The sequence below is a fragment of the Aythya ferina genome (genome assembly GCF_964211825.1).
Source record: "Aythya ferina genome assembly, chromosome: Z".
Taxonomy (NCBI): domain Eukaryota; kingdom Metazoa; phylum Chordata; class Aves; order Anseriformes; family Anatidae; genus Aythya; species Aythya ferina.
The window spans coordinates 34,397,561-34,424,242 of NC_140299.1; the positions used below are offsets into that span (position 1 = coordinate 34,397,561).

The 26,682-nt window shown below is 37.8% G+C and overlaps 1 long non-coding RNA gene across 3 annotated transcripts in view; it reads left to right on the forward strand.

Annotated features, from left to right (window-relative positions):
- LOC311426960 overlaps nt 1-12,559 on the forward strand; it is a 16,982-nt gene extending 4,423 nt beyond the window's left edge. Inside the window, exons 1-5 of one of the 3 annotated variants that reach the window (XR_014687142.1) lie at nt 2,666-2,774; nt 5,222-5,294; nt 5,392-5,437; nt 11,316-11,370; nt 12,308-12,559. This is a non-coding gene — a long non-coding RNA (uncharacterized lncRNA). Of the gene's footprint in view, nt 1-2,665; nt 2,775-5,221; nt 5,295-5,391; nt 5,438-6,471; nt 9,959-11,315; nt 11,371-12,307 lie in introns of those variants that run through there. The other 2 variants (XR_014687140.1, XR_014687141.1) reach the window with 2 other exon arrangements.
- Nucleotides 12,560-26,682: the final 14,123 nt, after the last annotated feature.

The window sequence follows — 26,682 nt, forward strand, 5'->3', positions numbered from 1 at the left end:
TGTAGAGCTGTGCAACCAGCAAAAGGGAGAGTATTAGTTCCTATTGTAGTCATGAAATGAGATGCAAGTTCTCCAGTTTCTATAGAACAGCAGAAATTCAGCCTGAAGGTTTGACAGTCCTTTCAAAGTCTTAGACATATCTGTGAGCAAAATAAAGATACATCCTCAAGAACAAGATAAAATAAGACCTAACAAGGAAAAGTGAAGCACCTATATTTATGGTCTTGAAAAGAAGGTCGAGGAGAGCTGTGGTAGACTTCAAGCATAGCTTTAATGGTGATGATAGAGGAGAGGGAGATGGCATTTTTTTACTTGCCATTTGAAGGTGTCCATCCCTAACATTTCCAGATGGAGAAGCTGTCTGAAAATTTGCCCGGCACCTCTGGGAGCAGAAGCACATATGGCATGGTTAGAAGTGGCAGGTGGGACAAAGGTGGCTCTTAGCATGCCTGCTGTTTTAGGAGCCACATTAGGTTTTGGTGTAATTTATCAGAGCTGGAGGCCACTAAAAATTACAGTAGTTCTCCTAGTGCTACTTACGGTCACAGTGTGCCTCACATTTCCTATGTTCATATCCTTCCTTTGGTGACCCATGCATGAATAACAATGCCTCAGTTTAGCAGTGATTGTTGAATAGTTAGGAAGCAATATCAAATGTGAACCAAAATCTTTCCCAGAGACTCCAGCAAGCTCAGCCGCTGTGTAGGCTGTCACCTCATCACAAGGACAAATTACTCAGATCTCAGGTCTGTAGCAGCAGGGAGCACTGTGGGATGAGGAAGGTTTTGAAAGGGTTACTCAAGACTTAGTCCTATGCACCAGGCTCCACCCAGTCTGGTAACGGGGGATGTTCAGCACATATTTCTGGGCTTAACTCACAGTATCTTAACATTACCCCTGGGATGAAATATACCCTCTTTTATGAGCTCAGGAGTGGTAAAATAAGAACTTTGGTGAAGTATGCAGAGGTCATCCTAATTCATGAAAATGAAACAGGTTCCCTCCAAGCATGATTTACTGTGTTTTGTTACTGTTTTTTTTTGGTCTGCTATTATTTTCTAATACTTAATCTTTTATGGGGCTTTTATGATTTTATTAAGCTGGGAGTTCATTTATAGGGAACGTTCTCTTGCTCCCTTCCCTAGTCAAGGCCTGAATATGAAAAGTCAAGTTTCATTTTTATTTCTTGCATTGCGGTTCACCTCTCAAAGAGCTTTTAGATTCTGAAGGAAAAGAACCTCCCCTACAGTGGTAGTGCAGGAATCAGAGGGAAGGAAAACAGCAACATAGCTCGCTTTTATGCTCAGGGGAATCTTGCAAAGTGTATTTAGAGAAAATCACATGACACCGCTGAATGGCATTCTGACTCTATATGCCCACCTGTTTTGGGAGTTCTGTAACTTATTTCTTTAGATCCTCTTCACACAGACAACCAATCACACTGACTTTTATGTAAAAAGTCAGACATCCTGTAGTCTCCAGGATTACTTATCCTGAAGATGAGGGAGAGGGTGGGGAGCGGGGTGGACACCATTGTTATCAAACAAATCCCTGTATCGTTTCTGAAAATGCAGCCAGAATTAGCAGGTAACTGGTACTTTATTTCAGAAGAAAGCTCTGCCAAACAGCTGATACTGAGCAGAAGAGGATTGTTCAAACATCTGTCTTTGTAACAGAGCTTGAAGCTTCAGAGATCATTCCCCATAACTGGAGTTAAAACGAAAAAAAAGTGAATGGGCCGATTTTAGGGCAAATATTTTTTTTTTTAAATGTTTTAATTCTTTGGCTGCACTTTTTTTTTTTTTTTTTTTTTTTTTTTCAATGCAAAACAAAGTATATACTTCCAGGGATTTCATTGTCATTTCATCTCATCTGTTTAGTCCGTAAGAATCAAGAGTGCTACTCTTCAGTAAAAAGGTATAAAAGTTGGTGTGTTGCCCTTCTTTTCATTAAGGGAAGGAAGTGAGCACTAAAAATAAGCTAAGGATATATTCGTGGCAGTTTGCTGTCATTTCATGCAGAATCGCAACTCCAGAAGTTTATGTAAAATGGAAAGTAGAGTCCAATAGGAGTGATTTTCTGAGTCCTGCTAGCTGCCAAGTGGAATCACAATGTACACTTAGCTAGGAATCTGCAAGATTTCACACCTAATTCTGCTGGACTTAAATTTTAATTTGCCATCAGAACAAAACCTCTAATTGAGAACAGAAATGCTTATTGCATCTTTTATATGAATCTGACTCACACATTGACAAAAGTCTAAGGAAAGAATTTTCCCTTGCATACATATGATGATTCCTCTTGGATGTTCTGTACCTATGAATTCTTCATGATTTACTAATAAGAAACAGAGAACAAGAGGAAATAATCTTCATCTGTTTCTCTCACCCATAAAGCCCGAAATAGACAAAGTGTTAGAGCAATTGCATACCCTTGCACCTTCTTCAGCTAACTCCTCTTTCACTGTCCTCAACTAGCAAGCCCTTAAAATAACAATAATTAAAGAAGAAGAAGAAGAAGAAGAAGAAGAAGAAGAAGAAGAAGAAGAAGAAGAAGAAGAAGAAGAAGAAGAAGAAGAAGAAGAAGAAGAAGAAGAAGAAGAAGAAGAAGAAGAAGAAGAAGAAGAAGAAGAAGAAGAAGAAGAAGAAGAAGAAGAAGAAGAAGAAGAAGAAGAAGAAGAAGAAGGAGAAGAAGAAGAAGAAGAAGAAGAAGAAGAAGAAGAAGGAGAAGAATACATGTGGAGAGGAACTTTTTAACTCAGTTATCAGTAAAAGGTTTGTAGTAAATACCAGGGAAATACATAGAAAAACAGTACAATTAGGAGTTACAAAAGTAAAGGAAAAAAGGAGGAAAGGAGTGCCTACTGAGGCTTCTCTCTTCAGATTCTCATGATCAAAGCCCACTACTGCCATTAGACAATCAATCTGCAGTTGCATACATAAAACCTTGGCAGCATATAGTCTCCACTGCTTTCAACAGAGGCTTTAGACATCTGAAACTGGGCACTCTCCCAAAATTTAGATCCAGTTGCACTATACATTCCAGAAAAGACAGCATCAAATCAGAGGCCCTTTTTTACCCATTTTATTTTCAGCCTGCAATATATGAAAAGTTATGCTCCAAACCCCTGAATTAACCTCTTAGTTTGGCTATATTTGTGTCCTCAAGCTTCATCAAATGGCCCATACTGCTGGTAGATAATTACTGCCTAAATGCATTGTTTTTTAGGAGAGATTACTGAAAATGTGTGTGTATACTTCCTGACTAATTCCTTCCAAGACTGTTCAATCACCTAGTCTTCTATATTTTGTAAACAGAAATCTACAATGACATATTTTGTAAGCGTAATACGATGTGTTTCATAAGATGTGTGACCCTGAATCCCCTGATTTGTCTTGCTTTTCACCTTTTAAACTTCCATGTCTTTTGTGTTGGGACATTTTCCTTCTCTTGATTCAAAACCAGCCCTAGCAGTCAGCTGAAGTTTTAGCAGCCTCCCATTCTCACTCATTCCACAGTCAGAGGTTTTTCAAGCAGCTGCACTAGACTTCCTTGCAGGGAGATGAATTCAAAGGAATTCTGCAGTCACAATCAAAGCACAGAGGACAGCCTCAGTTACTTAATCCTAATCTATTTACCTCTATCTCTAGATGCTTCTCTCTTCCTCTGATTAAACACCTCTTTAGAGATAACTTAATCTCAGTGTATTTGAAGAATACAGAGGCTGCCCTACATTTACTAGATTTTACTACTCCAGAATATTTCATTTCTTAGTACTCTATACATCTTCCATTCCATTATCAGAAAAAAAGTGCAGTAGCTATAGATACACAGGATATTTGCTGAACTCTTTCATATCCACATAAATGCCCTGTGGAATGCGCAGCCTCCAGTGAAGTTCTACAGGAGCTATTATTCCATGAGAAAAAGTCAAAGACCAAATGCCACTTAACAGGATACACATAGAAGTGTGGTGAGATCCAGAGCATGCCCGTGAAATCATCTGTGTATTTATGATAAGAGGCTCACTCCCTGTTGGATAACCTCAGGATTGCTTTTGTTAAACCCTTGGCAGATTAAAAGTCATCTTGCGTTCCAGTGTCTGGGCCTTCTTCCTTTCTCTTTTCTTCAGTGTTCCCTGTACAAGGGCCTCTTCTCTTCACTCAGTTCCCACTCTCCCTCTCTGATGGCATTCTTCCTGTACTTGTCTGCTCAACATGACCCAGGCTGTGCTTCTAAAAGATGGGAATAATGCCCTAGTCTCTGTAAATTGGTGCTGTACTATGCATGGGATACGCCCTGGTCAGCAGGGTTCATAAAGCCCCATATGCCAAAATATATACTGACCTGCTTTTTACTTCCACTGTAATTTAAGCAGAAGAACTTAGTGAATGTTACTGGAGTGTAAACTGAAGCCTGAGTTTTCAAGGCAGATCCAAAGAAATTGAATCACACATGCACAGAGCTGTATATGTTACCTAAAGGTCTGTATTTAGTATCTAAAATCATTAGAATTTGTAGAAAATACTGTGCTTGGGCAGATCTAAGAGGCAGATGTAAGAAATGCAGCATATTTACTTCAAGCAGTGCTACCTTTTCTGATTAAACACACATACAGTCTTTCTTTGACTAGCACATCTACAGTGCTTCCAACAGCTGGCATTCCTTTCCAAAATTTTTGTCCTCTTCTGCCAAGGCAAGACAATAGACAAGTATCTTCAATATATATCCAAAGAAAAAGAATACAGCCCAGGATGTAGATACTTACTCATCTTGGGTGAGTGGAGACCAAATGCTTATTCTTTGAGCATGCATCTGAGGCATGCAGACATCTATCACAAGACAGTGTCTAAAGTGAGATGAAATCCCAGTTTTCACTGTGATCTGACTAACCAAAAGCAGTTGCATCATTTAATGTCACATAGTATGTTCCTGTTTCCATCAAGTCAACAGTAAAATTTTCACTAATTTCAGCATTAAATGAGAATATCCACTATCAGAGGAATCAGCTATGATGAAAGTCACAGAATCATAAATATATCAAACCACACCAAAAAGCCTGGCGCTGGCTAGTTTTGATATGAATACAACCTGTGTAGTTCAGGAAAAGCTTTATTGATAAGCCCTTAAGAAATTAACTTGCTGGTTTTCTTTAGCTATAATTTTGTATATGGAAAGCTTAACACTTAGTAAGTACATTGATGTTTTTCTAAATTTCCAGACAAACGATCAGAGTACAGATGGCTCTCAGTCTAAAACTAGCACAGACAAGCTGGAATTTAGAAGAAAATAAGGTATTTGCTTTATTAATTTATATAGATCATTAAATAATTTGGTTAATTTACATTTTCTAATTATATATTGCTATATGTTATTTTTCTGCATCTCTAGGTCTCATGAGTAAAATCAGAATGGAGTGACTCTAAAGTTCACAAAGGTTTGTCAGGTTTCAACTAAATATTGCCATCTACTGTTAAAACAATAATTTTAAAAGTCATAAATGGGTGAAACTAGCACTATAATTGTAAAAGAACTTGGTATATATTTGTGTCCTATTGTGCTTATGCACAAGGGATTTGTCTTTGAATGCACAGGCAATAATATGCCTGTAAATCCTCCTGTATGTCAGAGGGAGAATAGAGTTCATTGTTTGCAAGACCTCATTACGATTAGTTTTCAGCTTCTAAAAATGTTGTAATAGTTTCCAGATCCAGCATTTATGGTATTTACTATACTGAGAGAAAATAGGCTACACTGGAAAGTGTGTTCTAAATGTTCTCAATCTAAGATTTTTCTTCTTTTCTTTTCTTTTCTTTTCTTTTCTTTTCTTTTCTTTTCTTTTCTTTTCTTTTCTTTTCTTTTCTTTTCTTTTCTTTTCTTTTCTTTTCTTTTCTTTTCTTTTCTTTTCTTTTCTTTTCTTTTCTTTTCTTTTCTTTTCTTTTCTTTTTTTTTTCTTCTTCCCTTCCCTTCCCTTCCCTTCCCTTCCCTTCCCTTCCCTTCCCTTCCCTTCCCTTCCCTTCCCTTCCCTTCCCTTCCCTTCCCTTCCCTTCCCTTCCCTTCCCTTCCCTTCCCTTCCCTTCCCTTCCCTTCCCTTCCCTTCCCTTCCCTTCCCTTCCCTTCCCTTCCCTTCCCTTCCCTTCCCTTCCCTTCCCTTCCCTTCCCTTCCCTTCCCTTCCCTTCCCTTCCCTTCCCTTCCCTTCCCTTCCCTTCCCTTCCCTTCCCTTCCCTTCCCTTCCCTTCCCTTCCCTTCCCTTCCTTTCCCTTCCCTTCCCCTTCCCCTTCCCCTTTCCCTTTCCCTTTCCCTTTTTTTCTTTTTTCTTTTCTTTCTTCACTGAACACATACAAAAGCAATAGTAACACATATTACAGACTTCTAAACATTTTAGTTCTCCAGTCTTCCAGTATTGAAAGCTTACAACACCTTCTCTCTCTCCCCCCCACACCTCCTCCATTTATCAACAAATGCGTAAGAGGTGGCTGTACATCAAGACTGGGCATGAACATCTGGGTAAGGACATAAAGATGTATCAGCCATAGACTATTTCTGTTGTGAGCTAACTGTAGGAAGAGTACTGTCAGTCCCTTACTTCGTGAACTACATAAACAGAATTTAAAAGAAGTTAAAAATCTCAAAACTGAGACTATCCCTGAAGCTCTGGGAACAAAGGGAATGAGCAGGAGATGGATTTGAAGCAATTATGGGATTTCTGGATTCCTGCTGTGTGTGCCTTAGCTGGAATACTACACGTATTTCTTCATGTCCCATGTTTGCACTTTGAAAGGGCCCCACTCAATTTTCTATGTCAGATTTTGGTGGAAAACTATAGTAAAACATATTTACCTAATGATACCTAGCAGAACTTCTCATAGCTTTCAACAATCCTCTGCTTATGTGCTGTTTTGTGACATTCTCTAACAAATGTCCTTAGTGGCCGTCACAGGCACAATTCGTGAAAAGGATAGAGGTTGTATTATCTAAAAAACAAGAAATCTGAATATGGGAGGTGGGGGTAGGGTAGTGGGGTAGACGCACGGTATCACTCAGTGCCACCTACAGCTGGAACTGTGAACTGCAGATGATGTTTTAGTAGGGCTGTAGAGACAGTGCTGTTAATGGAAGAAACAACTGTTATTCAGCTTCATAACATGAACAGTAAAAGACAGAAAATAATATTAATGTTTATTGTTTCAGAGTTTGTTTGTTTGTTTGTTTGTTTGTTTGTTTGTTTGTTTGTTTTTGAATTCTGTCAAATTATGCTTCTTCCAGGTACAGGAATATGAATCTTTGTGTTCGGATTCAGAAGAAAAGTTCAGTTAACGTGAGGTGCTGTAGGATGGATTGAGATATTAGGTAGTCACGTACCCTGAAACCGTCTACTGAATAGTTTGTTTCCCCACTGTTCATTATCAGCATGAAAAAAGAATGGTGCAGCCAAAAGCAGTAACAGAAAAAAAGTATGCAGGTGTCTTGTTAGGTATAATTTTGGCCAATACAGGCCAAAGCTTTAAGAACCTTTTGAGATGCAAAAAAAGGATGGAGTTAGGGAAGCCCAAACTTAGTGGGAGTTGAAATTAGTAAAGGATGTGAAGGGCAGAAATAAGGGCTTCTATGGAAAAGGTTGAAATACTCTCTGACTTCCTTTCCTTCATTTTTACTGCTTATGTCTGTCCTTGGTCTCCGTGCCTCCCTGAGCCTGGTATCAAAGCCCTGGGGAATAAAGAATTACCTGTGGTAGGGGAGGACTCAGTTAAGGTGTACTTAAGCAAAGTGGATACACACAAATCTAAAGAATGAGACAGAATGCATTTGAGGGTATGGTGGGAGCTGACTGAGGTCACTGTGAGTCCACTTTGTGCTGTTTTCAAAACATCATCATGTTTGGTAGAGATTTCTGGTGTCTTGAAAATGACAAATGATGCACACCCATGTTCAAAAAGGGCAAGAAGGAGGACCTAGGGAACTCCAGGCTGGTCAGTCTCACCTCAGTCCTTGGTAAGATGATGAAATGAATCCTCCTGGAAACCATATCCAGATGACATGAGAAAAAAAAATGGAAGAGAATAAAATGATCAGAAACACAGATTTAGCAAGGACAAAATATACATGGCCAGCTGGATTACTTATCCTATGAAAGCTGGTTTAGACAAGAGGGGGAAGGTGGATGTCATTTACCTCAGTTTAGAGAGGCCTTCAGAACAATTCCCTGTAGGGAATGGCTCCCTGTAGGAATCATAGCTCTAGCCATGATTGTTAAGATACAGACAGCATATGATGATAATGTAGGCAGAAAGGTGTCTGGGATGCCAGGGTTGTAAGGTTGTGACCGGCAGTATGAAGTCTGACTGGTTGTCAGAAGCTTGTGATGTTCTGCAGGAATTAGTCTGAAACTCGAAGTGTTTAACATCTTTATTAGTGATCCAGACACAGGGACATAATGTGCCCTTGATAAACTGGTCAATAATCCCAGGTGAATTTTGAGAGACCTGCTGAAGATCAGAGCTGCTATGAATGGCTAGAGAAATGGGATGACAGAAAATCCATGAAGCACTGCAAAGACAAGTGCTAAATCCTGCAACTTGGGTTTGAGTAACATTTGCACTAGTAGAGGTTGGAGGCTGACTGCCTAAAAAAACAGCTATTCAGAAGCTGCTGGATGCTGGGTTGAGTAGACAAGGTCCTGGTGGACAGACAACATATGTCTTTCCAGTGAAGAAGGCAAACCACATTCTGCCTCTTTGAGCAAGACTACAGCCAGGAGGTGTGGGGAAGTGACTTTTCTTCTCTGTTCAACACTTGTGAGACCACATCTAGAATGCTGTGTCCAGCTTTATACATCCCAGTATGAAAAACATGGACATACTGGAGAAAGTCAAGTAGAGGTCCACCAGTAGGCATGGTATCCAATCACGTGATGTTTGAGGAGGGGCCAAGAGAAATGGTTTTGTTCAAGCTTAAGAACAGAAGGCTTGGGAAGGTATATCACTACTGTCTTCAGTTTACTAAAGGGAGAGAAAAGAGAAGATGGAATCTTCTTGGAGGTGTGTAGAGACAGGATGAGAACGAACGGTCAAAGGTCACAATACAAAAAATTCTGGTTGGACGTAAAGATGTATCTTGATTTTTCACATGAGGATGATCAGGAACAAGTTGGACAGACAATGTGGGGAATGTTTATCCTTGGAGGTGTTCAAGACACAACTAGACAAGGCCTCAGAGAACTTGCTCTAATCTTTGTACCAAAGTTTGGACCAGATATCCTTTAGAAATTCTTCCCAACAGGAGTGATTTTATGTTTTAACTAAAACCAAAGGGATCCTGATTCAAATGTAATGTTTAGTGACCTACAGCTGATAAAAGTTAGAAGACAAAGATGAGGTTCTTTAGCCTCAAGCTGGGTGTAAGTAAACAGAAATCTTTTGATTGCCATTTTTAAATTTGGATCGTGAATCTTTTGATTGTGAATAAAAACCAAACTTCTCTAGCATCCAGACTCTTAAGAAATGGAATCCAAGAGTATGCTTAAATGTTTTACTTTTTTTTGCCTCCCTAGAGAGTTGTTCCTTTGAGTTTGTTGGTGTTTGTTTGTTTGTTTGTTTTTGTTTGTTTGTTTTTGGGGGGGGGTTAGAATTGCCAACCTATTGTAAGATAGGGTGTTTGTAGAAGGTTAATGTTAGATCTGATAAAATAATCATCTCACTACACATGAGAAGACAGGCCTGCTTGTTTACCATCTTTTACCATCTTTTACTTCAGCTGTGCTAACTAGTCTTCTAGTCTAAGACTTCTAAGAAGTCTTCTGTATTAACTCTGGTGCCATTTCAGTGTTGGAAGGAAGAATTGCTTTAGATTTTAAAAAAGCTAGCTCTGACACATAATCATGATCACAGGTTGTCTGAAAGAAACTATACAAAAAAAAAAAAAAAAAAAAAAAAAAAAAAAAAAAAAAGAAAGAAACCTCCAACAGCAGACATGGCAACATGCACCAGTACATGCCGGGGGCCACCTGGCTAGAAAATCACACTGGTAGAAAAACATCCAAGGAGCCTGGTGGACACCAAGTTGAACGTAAGTCAGAAATGTGCCCTTGTGACTAAGAAGGCTAACTGTATCCTGAACTGCATTAGGCAAAGTGTTGCAAGCAGGTCAAGGGAGGTAATCCTTCCCTTCTTTGCTCAGCACTGGTGAGGCCATATCTGGAGTAGTGTATCCAGTTCTGGGACCCCACTTCAAGAGAGACATGGACATACTGGAGAGACTCCAGCAAAGGATTAGAAGACTCCACTTTGAGGGCTGTATTCAGATTTGGGCCTCTTACTACAAGAAGAGTATTGAGTTGCTCAAGCATGTGCAGAGAAGAGCAACAAAGCTGATGAAGAGACTAGACATATGAGAGAGCTAGGGTTGCTTAGGCTGGTGAAGAGCAGGCTGAGCAGAGAGACTTCATTGCTCTCTACAACTGCCTGAAAGGAGGGTGCAGTGAGGAATGTGTCAATCTCTTTTCTCAGGTGTAAAGTGATGCAATGCAAGGAAATGTCCTCAAGTTGCATCAAGGGAGGTTTAAATTGGATATCAGGAAGAATTTCTTCACAGAAAGGGTGATTAGGCACTGGAACAGGCTGCCCAGGGAAGTGGTGGAGTCACTGTTCCTGGAGGTATTTAAGAGACCTGTGGATGTGGCATTTTGGGGACATGGTTTAGAGGTGGACTTTTAGTGTTAGGTGGATGGTTGGACTCCTGAGGTACTCAAAAGTCATCTGGACATGGTCCTGGTCAACAGGCTCTAGGTGTCCCTGCTTGAATATCGGGGCTGGCCCAGATGACTTCCAGAGGTCCCTTCCAACCTCAACCAGTCTGACTAATTCTTTTTCCTCACAGGAAATTGTATCATATTCTTGTGTTAATTCCATCCTGTTTAAGAATAGCCGTATTCTTTGGTATTTGACATTGTACGTGTAGATATGAAGAAGCAGAATGTAACATGCAGATCAAAACATATAGCTACACCAAAGCAGACAATCCTCCTATAACCATGTAACAAAGCAATGATTTACTGCAGTGATGCTGAAATACAGTTAGTATTCTTTCTTTACTTTTTAAGCCTTCAGTATATATGTATTACAGGCCAAATTTTAAGTTACTTGAACAAAAATCTTGAAGGTCTGGGTACATGGCATTCAGGTATTAGACTGCTACAAGAGGCAGGGAAGAGGAGTGAGATACAATAGGGTTTATGAAAACCAGTTCCCAAAGGATCTTAAATTAGAAGTGCAGAATAATACAATTTAATATGGAACATGCTTTCTCTCTGTTTTAGAGACAAGACGATCTGTCCAAGTGAGCTTTCTAGGCTTAATTAGTCACAGTCTCTGGTAAGTACAGAATGTTACAAGCATCTATGAAACTTTGCAACTTGGAACAGAAACACATCACACATTTTTGATGCTCTTTGGTTTGTATACAGCAGCTAGCATATGCGGATTATAAGGACAGAAACAATCAAAAAGTCAAGTACTGTTTAAGAAAAGCAGATTTTGTCATAGTGGATTTTTGTTTCATAGCAAACTTTGAAAAATGAGGCCTTCATTTTAGATTTTATAAATTGTAATGTTGTTGTATGTCATTATTTAGTTCTGGTTTTCATGGCATTTGGTCTTTTTCCTTAAGCAACTGTTGGAGACTAAGAATTATATAATTAGTATAATCATATTATAGCCATATAATTATAATTAATAAATATAGTAACTATATAATTATATAATCTCAGTTTTAATTAAGAAAAGAACACACCCAAAGGTAGGTATCTCTTTGTTCTCCCTTTCTGCATAACCCCTCCAAAAATATGCTTTCTTAGTAACTTGTTTCACATCACATCTCATGATTTTTAAAATCATCTCATGCTCTGAAAGCAATTTTCGTGGCATGATGGGAAGGCAGATATGAGGTATATCAGTCATAGAGTTAAGTTCTTCAGGGTTTTAAGAGGTATAATATTATTTCCTTTACTGTTCAAAATCATATTTTCTTTTTCCGTCAAAGGATGACTTTTTAGTGGTTAGTAAAACAAATAAGCAAGCAAACAAAAACACTAGTCTCAGAAAAGGCTTCTTTACATCTTTGAAGCCAGTAATATCCATCAGTGGTTCTACACTCCTTGTAGATAAAGCTTTAACTTCAAGTTCTTTAAGTGGTGCTTTGAACAAGAAAGATTAATAAGAAAATCCACTTCCCTAAAATGAATGGCATAACCTCAATAACCAGTTTGATTACCTATGCTGATTCATACTCTTTTTTTTTTTTTTTTTTCAGATCCAGCAGAGGGAGCTTATTTTATCCAGCAAAGTTGTCAATTAAATATTATGTCATTTAAGATTTGGGTGAAAGAAAACATTGCCTAACCTCAAGCAGAAAGTCCAAATTACATGAAACAACTTACAAATTATTAGCAGATAAATAATTTGTATAGATTCTCCTGTACTGTAAGTGCAAGCACACTTGTGTAATCTAGTAATAAATAAATAATAATAATAAAAAATCCTAATTTCTCTTTTTGATGTAATAGTAATGTCATTGTGCTACACTACATATTGCATTTTTAGTCAAATTGAATTCTAAAACCAATTCTATCATTTGGGTCATAGTACAAATTCATGCCATGATAAACATGTCAATTACCTCTTTCTGCTTCAGCTTATTATTTGCATAGGGCAATAGCATCTCAGGAAAAAAAAAAAAAATATATATATATATATATATATAAAAAGTTATGAAATTGTATTGGTTAATAGTTGAAGAGGTTTACCAACCTATTATTATTTGAGGCTGTTATTAGACATTTGAGTTGGAGCTAGCTACCATAGGACATAGGACAATGTTATACTCACTGGCATTATGATTACCCTTTCATGCATTTCATCTATTTTTTGCCAAGAATTTTTCTATCAGCTATGATAATTTAACATTGTTGTCTGAATTTTACAGATATAGAAAATAAAGAATTATAGTTCAATTCTTGCTGAGGTTTGGGAGAGAACAGAAGGATATCTCGGCTTTGATTTGCTCACAAAATGTCACAGGAATGAATGCTCTGGAGGCTAAGAACACTATTTGAAAGTGAACTACAAAATGAATGAAGACAAGGTTGTGTTTGCTAAACAATTACAGTTACTGGTCATTGCAGAAGAAGAGTTTAATTACCTCAGGGTTGCTTCAACATTTTCAGGGAAGTTACATTCACTTAAGACAGCTCATGTAACAATTTGTTTGTAATTATTGTTTGCACAAATATTAGAGTCTTATAACTGTAATTGTTACTAATGTGGTGTAAAAGGAAGTCTTATACCTTAATTATGCTAAGGAATAGATCTGTTTTTGAAATGACACTAACATATCATTTATATTATTTAATGATATCTAGATGTTGCAGGTCATGCACCATCTCTTCTGAAAAACAAAGATTTACCAACATCAGCAAATGAACTCACAATGCCTTTGAGATATTTTACAAATGGAAAACTTAATCATAAATGGAAAACTTAATCATGTCATTGGCTGACATGTCTACTGTGGTCAGCCAATGCAAGCCTATGGCCAATTCGCCTCTTCCCTTTCATATTAGAGATAGATGATGTGACAGCCATGATGTTCCAGCACACGTGGGCTAGGTTAATATCAGTTATTGTTCCTTGTCATCATCTTCCAAAACCAGAAGTTTTTATATCTCATTCAAACTCACAGTCTTTCATACTATGAGAGAAGTTTAGGGAACATATATTGTTTTGAGAGCCCCCTTAGAAAGCCCCCATGATCACATGGATGGTTATGCCAGTAGATGTCAATTGGTTATAACCTCTGGAGAAGGGAGGTTAACAGGTAAGTGGTAGTGGTAAATCCAGTTCAATTACAAACAGACTAGTATGTCAACCTGCAATCACCTTACCGCCCCAAAGCTGAAAAAACTCTTGCCCCATTACATGAAATATTCAATTCCAATGTACTTCAAAAGGGAAAAAAAAATGAGGAAAAAAAAATGGGGATAGGATTTGCAAACATATACATACAAAGAAAACCTTATCACTATTCTTTCAGTCCCAGTAAAAATATTTTTTACCAAAAAAGTACCCAATAAAGGTGGATTAACAATTAAAATCATATTAAGGGATAAGCTGAACCTTCTCATTTGAATACTCAAAATGTAGACATAACTGGTGAAAACATTATTAAAAATAATTATTTGTTTACAGAATAATTTAATGACTGTAACAAAGGTTTTAACAGTGTGAGTCAATCTCAGGAATCAGCTGCTATTAGTAGATGCTCGTAATTTCATTCTGACATTTAGATTATGGTATCTTCCAAATCTCAATCTGATTTTTAACCTCTTAATGTTTCATTATCTCATAGATATCAGGCAAAAAATTTGTTTGAGCTTTTAAAAAGTAGGTATTCACCAAAGTTTTTTATTTAGCATAAGAAAACCTCTTTCAGATGAACTGAAGGCAGAGCAAGGGTCACTGCTTAGATTTCTCAAAGAAGCCAGAAGTCTGACATTATTGTGCCCATTCCTTATAAACTCCTGTTAGGTAAACCTTAATTACGATACAAATCTAAGTCAGATAATATTAAAAATAATGAATATGGAATCTTATTCCCTTTTAGCTGCATGTAGCATATTAAATATGATAGTCAAGGTATTTTTTAACAATATGTATATGGATTTTGAATGTTTTTTGTTTGTTTGATTGATTGATTGATTTTTTTTTCTTCCATTTAGTAGATACATTAACGGACTTCATCATTGAGTGCAATGTTTTTCCAAGATTAGGACTGAAAGCACCAGGAAGTTGTGCCACCTACAGTGTTTAAAGAGCCTCTACTAACAGTGGCTCTCATTTTTTCATTCACATTCTGCCCTGAGCAGAGCTTTCCAAAACCAAAATAGCACATACACAAAGTAACTAGTTAAAAAATAAATAAATGACTCCAACCATCAAAAGCCACATATTTTAAAGATTATTAATTTACATCAAAATAACTTTTTACAATGCAGTGTTTTGTTACCAAGAATAGAAAATGCACTTATGTAGTAGCTTATAATGTATGCTGCTGAGCTAGTGTTTAGGGAGGTCTCAGTGCAGACACTGTAAGGGTCACAACTGAATTGACAAAAGCAATTCCCAGAGATATGCTGGCATGCTGAGATGGTTCACACACACACACACACATTGACAGGGAAATAAATTCAAGGTCTCTTGGGCCCACTTGAGTACATTGCTGTTATGTCATTAACAGTAATAGTATTTTAGTAGTCTAATGCTTAAATTTGTGCAAGTGTTGTCATCATTATACACAATGAACTTGTATGGTATTTATAATACACTACCCATTATGATTGTGAGGGTGTTCTCAGCACCTAAACATTTTAAAATCTGAAGAAAACATTGATGACAGAGGAAAAGACTTTTTGATGACCAATCAACAGAAAGGGTAGTCTTGTATAGATGATGTGCATGTGCCTGAAAAAGGGATGTTCTGTGTAACTGCAATTCTAGTGGTGCTAAAGTGAAATCTGAAAAATAATAATAATAAAAGAACCACCAACAACCAACTTGTAAAACAAGTGTCAATTTCCTTAAAAAGGCTCAAAGAAGAAACCTGAAAAGACTTTAAAGAAGGTGAAGCAGCCTTCCTAGTTTTAGCAAAATTATACAGAGATTTAATCAATTTTAACTTTAAAAGAACACAGTCCATGTAACTGGACAGTTTATGGACCATCTCATCCTTTATTGGTCTCTTGTGAGTCCTATTGTGACATGCTTTCACACCTTAATTTGGGACCTACAGGCAACAGCTGAGAGAAGAGGAAACTTTATACAGGAAAAAAACAAACAAACAAACAAACAACAAAAAAAAAAACACAAGGATTTTGGAATGGAAAAGAAGTAATATAATGCTAGAAGGATAATAGTATACTGTTGACAACATCAGGTAGTAGAAGGGTAGAGGGAGTGGCACAAGTTGTCATGATGAAGATTTCAGGAAATTAATAATGTCTTTGAAACTGAAAAAAAAAAAAAAAGTAATTTGGGATGCACACAGAAGACACTAAAGGGGGCATTGCTGACTAGATCAAGGTGAAGATAACACTTTTGGCTACAAAAGTGTGACTGAAAGTCCATCTTGTTCTGTTAGATAATTCTGTTCTGAGAAAAAGTCTTATTGGAACAACAAGTAAGAAAGATCTGCTGTTTATTTCCAACAACATCACCTAAACCTTATTTAAAATGTTCTTTATGTCTTGTGTACCTTGTTTTGAGAAAACCGAGTTTCTTGTTACACCAAAGCTGCTAGAAAACTATATGTGGTTTATAATTACAGCTCACTTTTCCTAGTGTATCTCAGTTCCTATGATATTTTTTGTATGGGTTGCAACAGAGTACTGTACCTCCTCCTTTTCTGGATGAGACTAAATTTGAATTTTCAAAAAGTCAGTCCCAAACTGAACACTCCCTCAGGTATTCCACTAACGGAAACAAGTCTTGAAAGACCAAGGTTTCCTAACAAGCATGCTCTTTTGTGTGTAGCACTGTTATATTTAGTACTTGTGAGAAATGCCAGGAATTCTAGAAAGCTGATTAACAAAGACAGCTTGGACTACAAAGAGATAGTTATTTTATTAGGTAAAATGTTTTGTTGTTGTTTGTTAACTTTATTATAAATAAAACTGCTCTTGGTTTCAAATTCAATAAAGACATCAAATGCCCAGCTTAATGAATTCAGTAATAAGATGAAATACTTTATTAAACCTGGCCCTTAATATCTAGTGTAAATGAATCCTATTTTAGCATAATCCTAGTGTAGCTGAATGCCATGACCCCCACATCTGTTACCATATGAATTACAATGAAGTACCTAGTTCTTGGTATCAGTTATGACAATAAAGGTGGTGCTTTGTAGACCATCTGCATTTAAGCATCTCTGCACGTAAGGTTTTGTGACTCTTTTAAGCAGCTCTTGCTTTAGAGAAGTGTGTGAATATTTCATTTGTCTTTTTGCCTCCTGGTTTTCCTTTCCACAGAAAAGCTGTAAATCGGTAAGGAAGCAATTAAGTTAAATGTGGCTGCCATAAATATTTTCCACCATTGCCTTAGTAATTTGAGGGAATGTTTTCTTCTGAAGAGGTGCAGTTACAGTACTGTCGACAGTCAAGAAACTACATTTGCTTGGCTACTCTGCACCATGACACCCAAAGGTCTAAGAATGTGGCAGGTTAAACAGATGAGCTTGATTGAATCTGTCCATTCATATGCACTTACTGTGAGTATTAAAGATACAATTTGAAGCCAGGAATCTTCAGATGATGGTCTGCTCTGGTCTGACAAGCACATTACTGAGGGACATACCACAGTACTGTCTTGGAGCTAGAATGCTTTCGTACTCCATAAGTAAAATTGATGCTGGACATGAATAAAGGCAATTTTTGACACATGTTTGCCAGGCAGACTGAAATGCAGCTGGATGTGATATGTAGGTATTGGCTTTCAGACACTGTCACCATTCCCTCTGGTTTCTTCACAGCATTATGTGCACCAGAAGAATTCCAAGTGAACAGGGTCAAAGGATGCAGAACGTGCTTTACAGATTTCATCAAGCTGTCATACATTTGATATGCCAACTAAGTTCACTTAAAGGCAGGTTTAATATCCAGCAAAACAGAGTACTGTTTAGATACTATGAAAATTCATGTCTAAATAAAAAGTGCTCATTGGCTCTTACGCTAAGCCAATACTAACATAAGAAGAGAAGTTCATTTAAAAAGTGATTTAAAATAGTGATTTAAAAAAAAAAAAAAAAGTGATTTTGAGAAGTGATTTCAAAATTATTTTAAAAGATACTCATCATCAACTTCAGGCTTTGATAAAGGATGTGAAGAACACTGAAAAAAATGAAAAAACATTAATACACTTCAAATCCAATTGCAAACACATCCTAATCATTCTGCAGACTGCATTGGTCTTATTTAATCTCTCCATACAAATTAATTCAGAAAATTAAATAAGAATGGTAATACCCACAAATTCTAGATTTTGCCCAGATGCAAAAATAGTACTGTGTCACAGGGGTTTAGTTCAACCAGAATGGCTTTCCAGGTTCATTTAACAGTACCATGAAATCAGGATGATTCAGTACCACTAGGCCAGGATTCCCAGTTTCTGAATTAATGAAGCTCTTAGCTAAATTTTAACAACCACAATCAATTAAAGAAACATAACTAACATGTTGTCTAGTCAAAGAATCCTGAGAAGCACATGTTTCGTGTTTAGACATGCTGACACAGGCTAATGCAACACGTTTTTCCCTTGCTGCCAGCAACAACCATTCAGGTTCAAAAGTTATAAATGCACAAGCTGAATCAAAGGCAGAGACGTACTCACCAGTTATGCATACATGATTTTGAGATTAAAATGTCAATGGTTTTAAAAAACACTCAATTTCTTGAATGACACACAATACCATGCAAACAGTAGGTTTGCACTGGGTTTTCTGACAATGATCTGGTTTGATTTCAACAAAAGAGAAGTATGGCAGATGGAAGGTATAGAGGAATAGATTACTGGGCTTCTAGTAGGCCTCATGTATGAAGTGGATAGGCATTTAATCAGCATGAGACCTTGCGTGAGTATTGCAGATGTAAAAGTCTTTTATTTAGCACATAGACTCTTACAAATCAATGCCAAAAAAAAAAAAAGCTATACATATGTGCTTAGGTGCAGAAATGTGGCCTTGTGCACTATTAAAATAATTTAGACTATTGGATCAAAGCCAAGGCACTGCAAATACTGGGACAAGATAAACTCTTAGAAATGGAATCAATTTGCTGCACAATTGTGGATATTTTTATTATTATACCAGCACATACAACCAACCGTATTGTGTAGAGTTGTTAAAGAAAGGAAAGTAAAAAGAGCATAGTCTGAACAGACTAACAAATTGACAACTTTTTATTTATTTGTGGTTAGTAGAAGAAAAGTTAAGCTAACTCTGTCTTTTTTTTTTTTTCTTTAATGAGAAGGAGTTGGCTGAAATAATGTAATCTATATTCATTCACCTTGGCAAAAAAGAGAAGTTCCATGAAGAAGAAATTCCATGCAGTCTTGCTAATCTGCAGATTTAACCATTCATACCCATCACTTGGCACCTCTAACTTCCAGCAAAAATAACACACACGCATGCACTGGGCAAGAAACATGTTTCAAACCCTTTGGCAGTTCTGCAAATGTAAGAGAAGACATTTAAAGTTTTCCTAAATGTTTTAGTACCAACTAAGATGCACTACCTCTAGCTGTTGCTTACTCCTCCTGCTCACACAGGCTTTGCTGATGTTAACAGCAAAGGTTGTCAAGCTTTCTGCTTACCATTTCTTGGCACTCGTGGGCTCCCTCTGCTCAACTGCCTGTGCTGTTAAGCACAGATATACATTACAGAAATGTTAAGAAATAATGATTTGCAAGCACTGAAATTTTATTTTATTTGACAGGTCTGGGTTGCCTGTGTGTGTGTATGTGTGTGTACATCTTTCCACAGACTCCCAGCATCACTGAGGTTGTCCCTCAGTAATGCCGGGTCTTTTAAATAATTTTAAATACCTCTGTAGTCCCACGGTGACTTGAGCAGGGTCAGCCACAGCGTGCTGCTCAGGGCTCTGCCCAGTTGGCTTTGAGTATCTCCAAGGATGGAGGTTCCACAACTGCTCCAGTCAACCTGGTCTGCTGTTCAACTGCCCCCACAGGAAATAAGTTTTCCCTAAATTTAAATGGAATTTTCACTATTTCAATCGGAGACCATTGTCTTCTGTCCTGTCACTGTATATAAAAGGGAAAAAAGTCTGGCTGCATTTTCTTCACCCTCACATCAGATGTATATGCAAATTATTAAAATCCACTTCCACCACCACCCTCCAAGCCTTTAATTCTTGAGCCTAAAAAGTCCCAGCTTTCTCACCCTCTTCAGTTCCTAAGCTCTTCATCACTTTTGCAGCCCTTCACTGAACACTGCAAGTCCACATCTCCCCTGTACAGGGGAGCCCAGCACTGGGCACATAACCCAGATGTCTCACCAGTGCTGAGCACTCATCACCCCACCTGCTGGCAATGCTCTGCTGAGTGCTCAGTGTACATGCTGCTGGCCTTCTTCGCCACAAGGACATGAGTGCCTCATGGCCCACCCACTACCCACCAGAATTTCCAGGGCCTTTTTTTTTTCTCTTGGACCATGGGGATATACCTCCCCAGGTGCGGGGCTTAGCACTTCTCTTTCGTGAGCTTCACGAGCTTCCTGTCAGCCCATTACTCCAGCCTTTTGAAGTTCTTCTGAATGGCAGCACAACCATCTGCTATACCCACCAATTCCTTCCACTTTTGTAACTAATTAACAAAATAGTGAAGATAAGTGCTATTATCAATCTTTTCTCATTATCATTGTCTGACACAGAATTAAATAGTTAGACTAAATGGTGGATATAATATATTTAATAAAGACAATTATTAGAATAACTCTTCTATGAAGACTTATGTTTTGAAACATTAACTCTCAAACCTCAACAGAAATCTTTCTTTGGTGACTCAGTGCTGTCAACATTTGATATTTTAGTTTAAATATTATTTTTTCTGCCATATCTGTTCAAAACCCGTCACAGTGTGCCAGCTTGCTGTGACAGTCCAATGCTGTGGCTACAGCAACCTCAGTGGAAATCTGACTTAGAGCAGGAGGGAAACATGCATTTTTACACTTACTTTTCAACAGTTTTTAAAATAATTACACATCTTTGAATGTCCTTTCACCAGATTTTCTTCATCACTAGGCAGAGCACTGAAAACAAAAAGATTTGCAGTTCCACAGTATTGTACATTTGAACATAGAGTCTGGCCAAACAGAACACAATGAAAGATTTCCATGCCAGACTGCAATTGCCAGGAGTAGGAATATATATATACATATATATATTTGCCTCTGTAATATTTGCGCCTGTCTTCTCCACACAATTCTTGTCAGCTCTGCAGTTTTGGGTTGGGGGATGCCTGGGTGTGCCACAACAGCACCAGGCATGTGAGAGAGGTGGCACTGCTTGCATGGCTCCGCCAAAGAGATGCTTGCTGTGATTTTGTGTCTCTTTCTGTGTGATTTCAAGCAGCTCATACAGACATTGTAGTACTGAGGTTGTCTGGGACAATATTTTCACTGACTTCACTCTGCCAGTTTTTCAAACTTTCTATCTGCCAACAGAGATGTATTTCTTCCTATGATTTGTCCCCAGGGATAACTCATTACAAAAGAAAATCCCAGAAGATTTTTTCCAGAAAGAGCAGCAAAGAAGGCATAGAATTACATACAATTAATTTCTTCACTCTGAGGGGGGATTGTATCTTTCTTCTTGGAATGGTGCACTTACTGGGCCAGTAATCAATAGCAGTGAATGGCAGACATCATGTCTACATTAGAAATTTGATTAAAGATAAGCAAACTGCTCCTGGAAATGCAGTACTGTTTTTATGGGGAGAGGATGATTTGACAGGGAGGACTCTGCCAAAAGGAGGGGAAAAGTTTGTACATGGTTCTCTGTTTGGCTAACCAACATTCATGCTTCCTCCTTACACCGCCTCATGGATAAAACTGATGTTTACTGGGGGTGTTTGTGGTCTTTCAGTCTAGGGATGCTGAGGTAAGGAAGTTAGCTGAAATATACGAGGAAACAAATTTTCAGGAAACAATCCCAAGTGCCTATGGATAGGCACATTTTTCATTCAGAGAACCATGCAACAACACAGTTTTACTTTTCATTTGTATTAATAGATGATGAACAGAAATGTATTAACGAACTTCAGATCACACGACCAATTCTAATTTCATCATTAGATATCTATGCATCTTGCTGAATGATGTGGAAATTACTTCATTTTGTTGAAATGATTTCTTCATACACAAACACAGAGACTGACTACAAGCCAAAAGAAAAAGCAGGGTAAGGCAACAAATATTTGTATATAGGAAATGTCTGTTTATAAGAGTTGAAGCAGGAATCTCGAAAGTTTTTGATACTGAAGACAGTGTATGTGCTTCTGAAGTCAAACCCTATTCAGACATCCAGACACAGGCTTCCCAGCTCTTGGCAAACTTTCTCCAGGTGTCTGTCTAGGGTTCAGTAAGGAAGGAAAACTATCTTGAAACTATTAAGATGAAAAGGAATTGCTTGTAAAGCAGGACTCATGCAACTATGAAGACCAGCAGGGAATTTTTAATTCCATTAAAGCAATCTTTATCTTTTAGCAAAAAAGAAATACAAAAGACAATATGGGAAGAAAAAAAAAAAAAAAAAAAAAAAAAAAAAGCAGGTCAATAGCAGATGGATCCACCTTATTTTTTTTTCAAAATTTTACATTTTTGTATCAGAGAAAGACTTTATTTTTCTTATAGCAGTCTTCCTAGAGTCCTTTTCTAGTTATTTTCCAGTCAATTTCAGTTTTTTGCACAAAACTTCAAATCATGTTTGTAAAGAGAATTGCCCATGATATGCTAGTTTCCTTACTGTTTTTTTAGCTAAGTAATTCAGACTTTTCCCTCTCGTGTCTAACAGTAAAACACTAATTTACTCCATATGGTTTTAATACAAATGCCTTCATGGTTATATCATAAAGAAGTTTTATTCTCTGAGCCAATACAAAGGTCAGTACACCTTCTCGCCTTCAGCTGCGCAGTGAAAAACAGCAGTAGTGCAGACCCCAGAGTAAATAGATCCTAAAAATATACACCAGATTTATTTTTTATTTATTTCTTTTAACATGCCACTCCAAACAAACTGGAGAGCGATGCACATCTGGAAAACAAAACAAGTCTCATCAGAGACAGACAAATTTTTTATTAAGAGTGAATTAGGACCCTGGAAGCACCAGGTCTAAACTAGGATTCCCAAGGCAGAAATCACAGAACCACAGAGTCACAGAATGGCCAAGGTTGAAAGGGACCTCTGAAGAACATCTAGTCCAACCCACCTGCCAAACAGGATCACCTAGAGCACATTGCACAGGACGGCATCCAGGCAGGTTTTGAATATCTCCAGAGAAGGAGACTCCACAACCTCTCCAGGCTACCAGAGCCAGTGCTCTGTCATCCTCACAGTGTAGACGTGCCCCCTCATATTCAGCTGGAACCTCTTGTGCTTTGGTTTGTGTCTGTTGCCTCTCGTCCCTTTGCTAGGCACAACTGAAAAGAGACCAGCTTCATCCTCTTGACACCATCAGATCCCCTCAGATATTTATATGCCAAAATGATGCAGTGACTGTATTGTTGGCTCCATGTTTACCTCTCAGGTACAAAAGGTGGGTAGATGCTGGTTTAGCAGCACAGTTACACTGATCATACTAACGCAGCAGACTGTGTTGCAACAGAAAATATTTGCTGTATTAGTATGGGTGTCGTGGTTTAACCCGGCCGGCAGCTAAACACCACGCAGCCATTCGCTCACCCTTCCCCTCCCTCTCTGGGACGGGGGAGAGAAATGGAAAGTGAAGCCTGTGAGTTGACATAAAGACAGTTTAATAAGACAGGAAAATAATAATAATAATAATAATAATAATAATAATAATAATAATAATAATAATAATAATAATAATACAATGGTGATAATAGTACTACTAATAATAATATGTACAAACAAGTGATGCACAATGCAATTGCTCACCACCCACTGACCGATGCCCAGCCTAACCCCTAGCAGTCCGGCCCCCTCCCCCAGCTAGCCACCCCTATATATTGTTTAGCATGACCCCAGATGGTATGGAATACCCCTTTGGCTAGTTTGGGTCACCAGTCCTGGGTCTGTCCCCTCCCAGCTCTTACTGCACCCCCAGCCTGCCTGTTGGCAGGACAGAGCAAAAGGCTGAGATGTCCTTGGCTTGGTATAAGCACTGCTCTGCAACAGTTAAAACATCGGGGTGTTATCAGCACTCTTCTCATCCCAAGCCAAAACACAGCATTCCACCAGCTACTAGGAAGAAAATTCTGTTCTAACTGAAACCAGGACAATGGGTTACCAAGACTTTTCACTTTTATTCCATTCTTAAACATTTTAAAGACAATATGCTGTGGGATCCTGTTGAAAGGAGATTTCTTTGTTACACTGAAATTCCTTTAAAAGGGTATCACAGTGTCATTTGAGTTGTATTTGGCACAGAGAAACCATATACAATATTTCTTTATAAGAGAGTGAAGGAAAATGTTTTAAAATATTAAGCATAGTTTTCACAAAGCTTTGTAAAATAGAAGTTTATCAAATCAGTTTGAATCTAACCCAAAGAGCTGATTTTGCTTCTGTGAAATTCCAGGCGAAGAGGATACATTTACAAAATTTTTAGAATAAAAATTAGGGAATTTAGAATTCATAAGGTATAAAACCACACAGAAAACAAAAACAGATTAAACACTATTTAGAATTGTTTGGGGCATTTGGTAGCCCTGAGATTTGTGCTGAAATCTTGATCAAGCAGTGAAACCAGGCCTGAATCAGTAGTTTGAAATGTAGTGCAGAAAGCTGTGGGATTCAAGCTTGAGCCAGAGCTTAACCCAAAGTGGTACAAGTTGAAAGGTTCAAAAATTGACCACAGCTTTCACACATGTTCCAGTGAGCTCTGCACTGTTACGGCTATGAGGAACTGCTGGAAATTTACAAGTCAGAAGCCACACAGTTTTATTTAGCAAGAAGGGCACAATTTCTTTGATGAAACACTGAAGACAGACTGTGGGAAAACCTACAGAACTGCAGCATCGGGCATTGTTTACGCAGTCATGTTTACACGTCAGGCTCAGGAATCTCTCTCTCTGCCAAATTTTCTACAATTACTACCCATCCTGCAATAATAGCCTGTAAACTCAGAGCTGAATTTCCAGAGGTAAAAGCATCCCACCTGTGAAATGAATTCCTGGCATTCTTTGCTAAAGCACAACCAGCTATTCAAGCTTTCTGGAGTTCTCTTTACCACAGAAGATCTACTTTCAAAGAGTCTTCTTGACCAGAGCCCTTTGAAAGGATTTCAGAAGGGACCTATAAAAGTTTTAATATGAGCTGCAGTGCTGTAAAGAGAATGAAAAAACAGAATTAATTTGATTTGATGACTGCAGATTCAAAACAGCCACTGCTTTCTATCCTGCTCAACACCTGATATGAACATCAGACAGGATACAACCAGTTTTGCTGCACTCCCAAAAAAATGAAGAAAAAATCTGCATCAGGCTCAATTAATCTTTCAGTACTTTTTCCAGTCTCACTGTTCAGTGTTGCCTCCTTAACAACTAGGTATCTTTCTCCATAGCTTAAAAACACTTTCAGTTCTTACCCTAATCAAAAGCTAATGTTAAAACACAATAACAAGAAATAAATCTCTTCCCAGGCACTGCTGATGGATGCATCAGTTGCAGCGCCAGAATGTGAATTAGAAATGTTATGGATATGGAAATAGACACATCTATGTCTAAAAGATTTAATATTCTATGCAGAACATGCCATGCACAAGAACAAAGGCAGGCACAAAATGGTGTAGAAGAGCTGCAGAGAAAGACATGCACTTTCTTCTTCTGTTCTGCTTTTAAAATATTATTCTTCATTTCCCAACAGCCCCTTTTTCTTCATAAAGCCAGAGAAGACTGCAGAAGTTCTCTTTGGCCTTCTTAGAGAAAAATAAATAAATAAATCAGGGCTTCAGAAATGGATTTTGTAAAGCTGAGTCCTTGTTAAAGTTTTTAATGTACTATTATTAAATCAGCATTTCCAACTGGAAAAGTGCTATCTAGACATGTCTGCTAGAAATGAGGACCTGCATGTTTCAGAAGCATACATGTACTGGTAATTCTTTGTACATTTCAAGGTTCAAAATCAGTTTCAGGATTAAACCTCTGTGTTTTCTATGCTGCAATCCTGATAACCTTAGAAATTGTTTTGTACTATGTTGTTTTTGTTTTTTTCTTTTTTCTTTTTCCCTAGTGAGATGGAAAAAAAATAATTATAAATATTTTTGCAGGAAATGGGATGCAGGGAGTCATCTATATTAGTATGTTTATAGTCCAAAATGAAGTTGAGTTTTAATTTTGAGTTGCTTGTAAGAAGAATGAATAATTGGAAGAGGAACTGTTAAAAAAGATCTGCTTATCAGCCTACACTGTTCTTGCTATCTGTTTATGTAGAGTGAGCATTTCACTCATAATATGGTTATTGGTATCCTAAACAAAGTAAAGCAAGCAAAATGACTACACTTTCCAGGTAACTCATCATAAAAGACCAAAAAGGACAATTTGAATTACTGGATATATGTATGTAGCAAGGAGCCTTGATGTTAAGCAGGGCTGAACATTGACTGTTTTGACAGCCTCAGGATGATGCATGAGCAGAGCAGAATTTCTGGCTTTGCAATTTTGGGTTTTCAGTTCTAAGACTTCATTCACTGGGATATTTTAAAGAATATGTGCACCTGTGAGGAGCACATATAAACTCTCAGGAGTTTATAAGATCTAGTATGGTAGATGAATTTTCTGGGAGAGAGCAGCAGGGACAGAGTATGAAAGACCATCCTTCTTGCTTTTATGTTAGAGCATGTTTCTAAATTGCTTTCTTTTGGAAAATCAGTCACATCCGTCCTGTC